This window comes from Tursiops truncatus, chromosome 9, assembly GCF_011762595.2.
Source record: "Tursiops truncatus isolate mTurTru1 chromosome 9, mTurTru1.mat.Y, whole genome shotgun sequence".
Lineage (NCBI taxonomy): Eukaryota > Metazoa > Chordata > Mammalia > Artiodactyla > Delphinidae > Tursiops > Tursiops truncatus.
In genome coordinates, this window is record NC_047042.1 from 75107368 (window position 1) to 75116354 (window position 8987).

Genomic DNA, 8987 nt, shown 5'->3' on the forward strand with positions numbered 1-8987 from the left:
ATTATGCTCTAAAGGAGAACTAAAAATATGCAGAATGAGTTTCACAGTGAATGTCACTTCAGGAAATCTGCCTACCATAATTAAAACTGATGGACTCTCTTGTCCACAGACATGGCTTCAATCAGGTCCAGCTATCAGAGTGGCATGACTCCCAGTGTTGCCAGATTCATGGGCCATTAGGACCAACCCAAAATGGCTTTGAGGATTATTCTGAGAATATAGAAAGTTGCCAGAAAACAGTAGCAAAGTATGATTTTCCCTGAAGATTTCCAGAGTGAGTTTTGCAAAACTTTTGAATTGCTGTGAAAATATACTGAACAATGTTCTGTTCTGTTTCTGGTTCGAACCCCTTGAGACCTATAGGAATCATTAACAAGGAAAATCGGTGGAGCTTGAAGAAACAATGTACATGGATCCTACTGGTAAAACTAGAACTTGGGAAACTTTGAAACACATAACTGGGAAGGATAGTTGGCTGATGGTGTGGTAGTTATCCCAGTGCTGCAAAGAACTCTTTATTATGAATGTATCGTTCTGGTGAAACAGTTCTGACTGCCAATGGGAAGCTACAGCCTAGAATTCCCCGCAGGTCTCACAGTCAGTAATGAAAGCCCAGAAGCAGCTGCTCTTTGGGAGCTTGAGGAAGAAACTGGCAATGAAGGTGACGTTACTGAATGTTCTTTAGCTGTAAGTATGGATCCAAGTTTGTCAGCAGTACCACATACATTGTGGCAATAACTGTTAACGGAGATGATGCTGAAAATGTAAAACCTAAGCCAAAGCCAGAGGATAGAGAATTTGTGGAAGTAATTTTTTGCTAAAGAACGATCTCTTGAAGAGATTTGATGCTAAAGTGACTGAAGAACATCTGACGGTGGATGTCAGTCTTTTCTTATGCTCTGGCGCTGAAGCATGCAAACGTGAAGCTGTTTGAAGTTCCCTTCCTGTAATTTTAGGTGCAAAGAGCGATGGCCATGTTTTTGTAAATGAGACCACCGGGGCCTCCTTTACTAAGACTTTGTATTCAGCTTAGTTTAATATCGATTTGAAATTAACTTTTCCATACAATATAAGCAACACAGAATGAAAAAAAAAAATCCTCAAGTGGGATGGTAGCTGAAACAATGACAGAACATAAATATTAGTCTCTGAGAAGAAACCAAAAAGATGAAATATTCGAGAAATTATTTGTTGAATCTGGCTCAATGCTAAGCTAGCAGTGAGAACACAGCAGGAATGAGAAGGACGTTGGATGCTAGTAGACAAGGAGGTATATGCTTCTGAAGTGAAAAGGAAGCCAATGGGAATGACAGACACCTGAGTCATTCTAGGATTTTTGCATAAAATAAAGTTGATGAGGGACAGGAACAGGGCTGTACCTTCAGCTTGGGTGTAGGAAAGGTACCCAGAAACCCAGTCATAAGCAGAGAGATATTCTACAGGATGGGAGAATGGAAGAAGTCACTGGTATCTTCTGGAGTTATACAAGAGTAAACACATATTCCAAACATTGTCTTATGTATGGATGCTCTCCAAGCAGTGATTGTCCTTGCTATAAGCAATGATCTAAGAAAACATTTACCTATAACAGGAAGCCTTGAAGACAATTTAGACTTTTGAGAAAGGCACCCTAATTCATAGAGCACTACTTGTGAATGGCATCTGGGACTGCCTCTTAGACTTGAAACCTTTTTCTATTAATGTGTTTATCCAACGCAGTATACCAACTTATCAGCCTTAGGTAATTATTGACCATCAGACTCCATTTTTGAACAATTAAATCTCACCTTCTAGGTGCATTTGAACTTTATGTAGTTAATGATTCCTAAAATTGACTGTAAAGCCAGATCAATTTCCTACTGTTTTGAATTCCTAATGTCATATTCAGGTTCCTGCAGGGAGATTGAAATCAGTCAGGATTTCCTAGGCAACAATCTGAAAATAGTTGAAAAGGAGGGCCTTTTTAATATTCTTTAATGTGCTTTACCACACGTAGTGCCAACACCAGTTTGCACCTAAGACTACTTACCCGTGTTCATTTTCCCTGCCGCAACATTTACAACTCCAGTAGGCCTCTTATTTTTTCCAAGGAAGAAGCAGAATAAGCCTCAGGATGATTTCACTTTCTGTGGACACTGGGCCAGGATAATGAACAACATAGAAAGAATAAAACTCCATAGAATCAAATGTTTTCTGTTTGCAGGGTAAACAGGGTTCAATTAAAATTTAATTGAAGTAGATGTTTTGTCTAGCCAAACTCAAATGGACTTTTGGATCAGAAGCAAAATAAGGAATTTCTAGACTCCAGTCTCCCCTCACACACATTTGAAGTATCACTCCCATACAAAATAAATATTTTGTGTTCTAATTCACCTATTTAAGTCTGTGGCCTATTAATAGAGATTTCTGTAATATAAAGAGGTTAATGATTTTACTTGGGTAAGCAGATTATAAAAAACAATACTAACTATATGAAATACACTTGAAATAAATTGCCCCTTTTGACATGATTTGAGTACAGCACTAAAAGGATACAGGATCAGACATATCAAGAGTAGCTTTTTAAGTATGTGGCTGTCCTTTACTGTGACATTACTTTGAAGGTAGTATTTCACTGAATCTATGATTCACGACTAATTTATATGCCACTAAGAGCAAGACATTATGATTTTTAATATGACACAATTATTTCTTTTTTCCCTTCTCTTCAATTTTTTGCAATAGTTTGAGAAGGATAGGTATTAACTCTTCTTTATGTGCTTGGTACAATTCCCCTGTGAAGCCATCCAATCCTTGACTTCTGTTTGTTGGTAGCTTTTTGATTTATTGATTTGACCTATAACTATATCTACTTGTTTAAAACCGATAGTCATTTAAGTTCAAACACATTCTATAAGCTCTACACATTTTTACTTTTCCCTCATATTTTGTGTTTGTGATGTCATATCTTACATCTTCATGTCTATCACTTTATTTATTTTAGTTATAGTTGATCTTACAATCTTTGTCTTCTAACCTTTATACAAGATAATTTAAATGGTTAATTCACAGCATTTACTATATATTTGCCTTTACCTGTAGGATTTTTCCTTCCTATAGTTTCCTATTTCTTGTAGCCTTTTCTCTTTCATTTAAAGAAGACCCTATAACACTTCTTGTAAGTATAGTTTAGTATTGATGAACTCTTAGTTGTTGCTTGTCTAAGAAGCTCTCTACTTCAATTCTGAATGATAACCTTCCAGGGTAGAGTATCCTGGGCTGTATGTTTTTTCCTTTCACCATGTTAAATATATCATTGAACTCCCTTCTGGCGTGAAAAGTTTCTGCTGAAAAATCAGCTCATAGCCTTATTGGGGTTCCCTTGTATGTGACTTCTTTGATGCATTTAGAATCCTCTCTGTAACTTATGCCATTTTAAGTTATAATATGTCTTGGTGTGGCTCTCTTGTTTCAAATTCTCTGTGCTTCCTGTACCTGAATATCTGTTTCCTTCATGTTTAGGAATTTTTCAGCTATAATTTCATCTAATACATTTTCTACTTCTTTCTCTCTTTCTTCTCCTTCTGGGACCCCTATAATGCAAATGTTAGTACGCTTGATGTTGTCCCAGAGGTCCCTTAAACCATTCTCATTTTTTAAAATTTGTTTTTTCTTTTGCTGTTTTGATTGAGTGATTTTTGCTTTGTGAGTTCTTTCTAAGAAATCTTTGCCTTAGCCAAGGTCAAATATTTTTTCTATATTTTCTTAGAAAAGATGTATAGTTTTATGTTCATACTTCGGTTTATAATCCATTTTGTGTTATTTTTTTGTGTGATGTGAGGAATTTGCCATATATCACTTTTTTTAATATGTTGTCAAGATGTACCAGCAGAATTTCTGGAAGAGGTGGTATTTTCTCCATGCAATTTATTTCACAAATTCTCTGGAAATCAACTGACAGTATATGTAAGGGTATCTTTGTGGGCTGTAATTTCTCTTCCATTGATTGTTGTGCTCTTCCTTTTGTCAATATCCCATTATCTTGTTTATGGTAGCTTATGGCAAGCCTTGAAATTAATAATGACAATCCTCTAAATGTTTTCTTCTATTTCAAAATTACATTGACAAACTTACAAACAAAATTATATTGACAAAACTCCCTTTCCGTATAAAGTTTGGAATCAATTTGCATTGTACAAAGAAAAAAAAGCCTCTGGGATTTTGATTGGGACTGAGTGAAATTGATGAATTCATTTGGGGAAAACTGGCATTTTTCTTGAGAATTTTATCCACAGGAAGGATGTATCTCTTCATTTATGTAGGTTTTTCTTTGATTCTTTTCATCAGTGGTCTATACATTTTTTCATACTGATATTACACATATTTTGTTAAATATATGTCTAAGTGTTCCATGTTTTGTGGTGCCATATTTCTTTATTTTTCTTTTAATATCAATAGCTGTAGAAGTCCTCTCTACCTTTTAATTCCTGATATTGCAATTTGTGTCTTCTCTCTGTTTTCCTTAATCAGTTTAATGTTTCTAATCTTCTCAAAGAACTAAGTTTGGGTTTCATTGATTTTGTCTATGATATTAGTTTTTGTTTGTTTGTTTTCTTATTTGATTGATTTTAACTCTGATCTTCTGCTAGGTCATAGTATATGTGTGAGAGTGTGTAATTGAGTCAATCTAGTCAACAGCTTTTGTTTCATTGTCCTGTGGTTATCTTTCAGTGAACAAGTGTCCTCAAATATTTCTAGCATGACATTGTGCTTATTTTGCAAGCTGGAATACTAGAGGATTTATCTCAAAGTTCATGCTCCTAACCCAGATTTTGCTATTACCAATTTAAATGGTGTTAAATAAAATATAATAGATATAGGAAGGTTAACAATAAAATTGTTGATTTTAATGGTAATACTAAACCTATAAGTAAAATCATGTGGATATAAAATAAAATATTTCTTTTTCAATGAAACCAGGTATCAACTTTTTCCATTAACATGACTTTATTTTTTTATTGAAGTATAGTTGATTTACAATGTTGTGTTAGTTTCTGGTGCATAGCAAGGTGATTAAGTTATACATATATATTACATATATATACATACTTTTTTTCATATTCTTTTCCATTATGGTTTATTACAGGATATTGAATATAGTTCCCTGTGCTACACAGTAGGACCTTGTTGTTTATCTATTTTATATATAGTAGCTTGTATCTGCTAATTCCAAACTCCTATTTTATCCCTCCCCTACCCTCTTTCCCCTTTGGTAACTATAAGTTTGTTTCCTATGTCTGTGAGTCTGTTTCTGTTTGGTATATAAGTTCCTTTGTGTCATAGTTTAGATTCCACATATAAGTGACATCATATGGTATTTGTCTTTCTCTTTCTGACTTACTTCACTTAGTATGATAACCTGTAGGTTCATCCATGTCGCAAATGGCATTATTTCATTCTTTTTTATGGCAGAGTAGTGTTCCATGTGTGTATATACCACATCTTTATCCATTCATCTGTCTATGGACATTTAGAATGCTTCCATATCTTGGCTATTGTAAAATATGCTGTTTTGAACATTGGGGTACATGTATCTTTTCAAATTATAGTTTTCTCTAGATATATGCCCATGAGTGAGTGGGATTGCTGGATCATATGGTAACTCTGTTTTTAGTTTTTTAAGGCACCTTCATACTGTTCTCCATAGTGGCTGCGCCAATTTACATTCCCCCCAACAGTATAGGAAGGTTTCCTTTACTCCACACCCTCTCCAGCATTTGTTACTTGTAGACATTTTAATAATGGCCACTCTAACCAGTGTGAAGTGGTACATCATTGTAGTTTTGATTTGCATTTCTCTAATAATTAGCAATGTTGAGCATCTTTTCATGTGCCTGTTGGCCATCTGTATAACATGACTTTAAAGTATCACTTTTTCTTAATACGACTATCAAAGATTGCATAGATGGCACAGCCAGAATAAAGATAAAGGTTTTCACATCTCATTTGTTTAATTTGTATAATATTTGTGAAGTGGCTATTAAAATTTTGTATCAAGCACATTCATCTATATACAAAGGCCATACTTTGTATACATGTGCACGCATACACACACTCACACAAACATCTATACATATATCAAGGCTATAGAGGTTTATTTTAGTGCACAGGTGTGATTTGTAATCATCATATTGACACGATGACCAAATATTACAGTCTCTGCTTACATTATAATACCCATGAAATTTCAATCACATTGAGATTTTACAACTTGAAGTAATTTGAGGAACAAATAGAGCTAAAAATAAATAGGTATTAGGGTTTTAGTTGTTTACATCAGTACCAAAGCATGGGGCCAAAATATCTAAAATTTTTTTCTGACATTGAAAAGTAATTATTTTTCAGTAAGCAACCATGATGCATGTATGACACTAGTGAATGCAGAGTTGGAAGAGAATAAAATTGAATAGAATGAGACTTAGTTTGTGGTGCTGCTCTGAGAAAGTTTCAGCCAGGCTATGGCGAACTCCAGAGAAAGGAATGCCCATTAAAGGAGTTCTGTTTGGGTAGGAATGTCCCAGATATAGTACTTAACTCTTACTCATTATTTAGAAAGTCTGGGGAGGACATAACTCAACATGAGTGCTGTGGTGGTTACCAAAGCTACAACAGCAGTAGGATCTCTGCCAGCTACACGACTCAGGGCAGATTTTTTTGATAGGAGACCTGAGGAGCACACCTCCATTTTTGCCATTAAAAATAACAAGAAAATACTAGAAAATTAACAATTGAATAGACCAAGAAAAACAAAAATATAAAAATATAAATATGTATATGGTTGTTGAATTATTGGTGATGTAAGCCAGAAAAAATAGGCTTAACCTTAGTACATTAATGCTACTTTATTAAAGTGATTCATGAGCCAAAGCCTTATTCAGAATTTGAAATGTGTTCATTGAGTTATTTGTATATTTATCTATTACACAGCTAGGAGATAGAATTTTCAAGCTTTTTATAGAATTTAAAATGCAATTTTTAATGTGTCCAGGGATTTATAATCTGTTCAAAGCTAAATATTATAAACACTTTGGGAATAATTGTATTCTGTTACCAGATATATGGAAGTATCATATTTTTAAAAATGGTAATGCAAAAGAAAAATGTTAGATATTTCATTATCACTAGTGAACAAACTTTAAATCTTAGATACCATAGGTGATACAAATTTTCTAAGAAAAGACTGAAGTTTACTGTGTTTATGATGTAGAAACCATAAACAATTTCTAATGGTGTTGAAAATTTTAAATATAATGTTAACAAGGTGAACGATTTTATAAATCAGCAGAATAACATTTAGGAAAAGTTCTTTTAATCTCTGGATACTATGCAAAGTTTTGAGAGGAAAAAAAGATGAAAAACACTACTGTGGCTCTACTGTAACACAGTAGCTCTCTTTCTTGGAAATTATTCAAAGCAAATATTCAGTGAAAACACAGTGATGTATATGTAAGAATGAAAAACAGGGTGTTTTTTATTAAAGAAAAAGAAAATTCATAGAAATAATTAAATTATAGTAAAGTTTTACCCTGAGATATTTCACATTTTATTTTAATAATTTAACATTTCAATAACAATAAACTATATTTAAGAATTAGGAGAATTCTTGTAATATGTGAATACTAATTGCTTTCAATTTTGTCTCATAATTTGTTTCAGGCACTAAACAAAATTGTTGTTTTGATGATGTGCTGTTTGGTAATGTTAGGATATATAACAATGTATGGCTGCCTACTTTACTGCTCCCAGAACATGCAGATATTTAAAACTGCCTCCTCAAATGGTTCTGGCTTGTGGGACAAATAAACTCTCACTCGCCATCCCTGTGTCCTTCAAAAATTTCTTGTGGTGCTTTTTCTCCAACAATTTCTTTAACCCAGGCAGAAGAATATTTACTTCGGGTGGCCTTTGTCGGCTCTTTCCATCGCCCCTGGACATTGAGTGTTATATTTCCTGGCTCTTATGCTGAGTTCTCCATACCCTCCCCTCACCACCACCATGACCCTATTGAGCAGGGCATGTGATGGCTGACCCCACAGGGATTGCTCTCTTGTATCCACAGGAAGCTTTCATCCACCCCTTGCCCTGACAAACCGATTGCAACAGAGCAACAGCCTTCACTCTCTGGCTTTACTTCAAAAGCAAGTGGTCAGCCTCTCCTTTGTCCTTTAGAAGTACCCTGTTTTCTGTCTGCTTTGATTTTCACAATAATGAGTCAGGCTCCTAACTTTGGTGTATTCCAAGGACAAGGAACATTTTTCAAGCTCTTTGAGTGACTCCCTGCTCCTTTGATAAGTTTCACCTGGTTTAGAATTTGAGGACTTACCTTCTTCTCTCACAGACAGCAGTGTAGGGACTCTAATTAGGATGACAACCCTCTCCAAATAAAATTATTTACCAATTGCTCTGCTTTAACTCTATCTGACTCCTTAAATCTCTGATATTACCTTGAGGTCCTTGAGGCATGGAAGAGGCTCTGGAAAATTTTGTTGCTTTTCATCAGGGTGAGATGTTCACCTCACACTCATCTTGGTATTATAACATGTACACTATTGAAAATTTAATGAAAACTGAGGAGGAAGTATGATATTCTAATATTATTTCATTTTTCAATAAGTGCCAATCATTGAATAAACATAATATCTGGGAATCATAGAAGAGGAACAGTATAATTTTCCTGGAGGTAGATCATGGGTTTTAATAGTATGAAGAACTGTCAGAAAAATGCTTCTTTGTGATCTTTAAGTCATATATATTTGGAGGTTATTGATGTATATACTAATTAACTGAGTGCTCCCATGTTTTGACTTTCACACCTATTGGTACCTGCGTACTGAATGAATTTTAAAACATCATGATTGACTTCCAAACGTTAAGCCACATTGACTATAACCATACTTTCTGGTTTTATGTTGTATTCAATTAATTCAAAAATAATTTAGCCACAGAGA

The 8987-nt window shown here is 34.4% G+C and overlaps 1 pseudogene; it reads left to right on the top strand.

The window, feature by feature from the left end:
- Nucleotides 1–558: 558 nt before the first annotated feature.
- On the top strand, nt 559–950 carry LOC101321614 (ADP-sugar pyrophosphatase pseudogene; annotated as a pseudogene).
- Nucleotides 951–8987: the final 8037 nt, after the last annotated feature.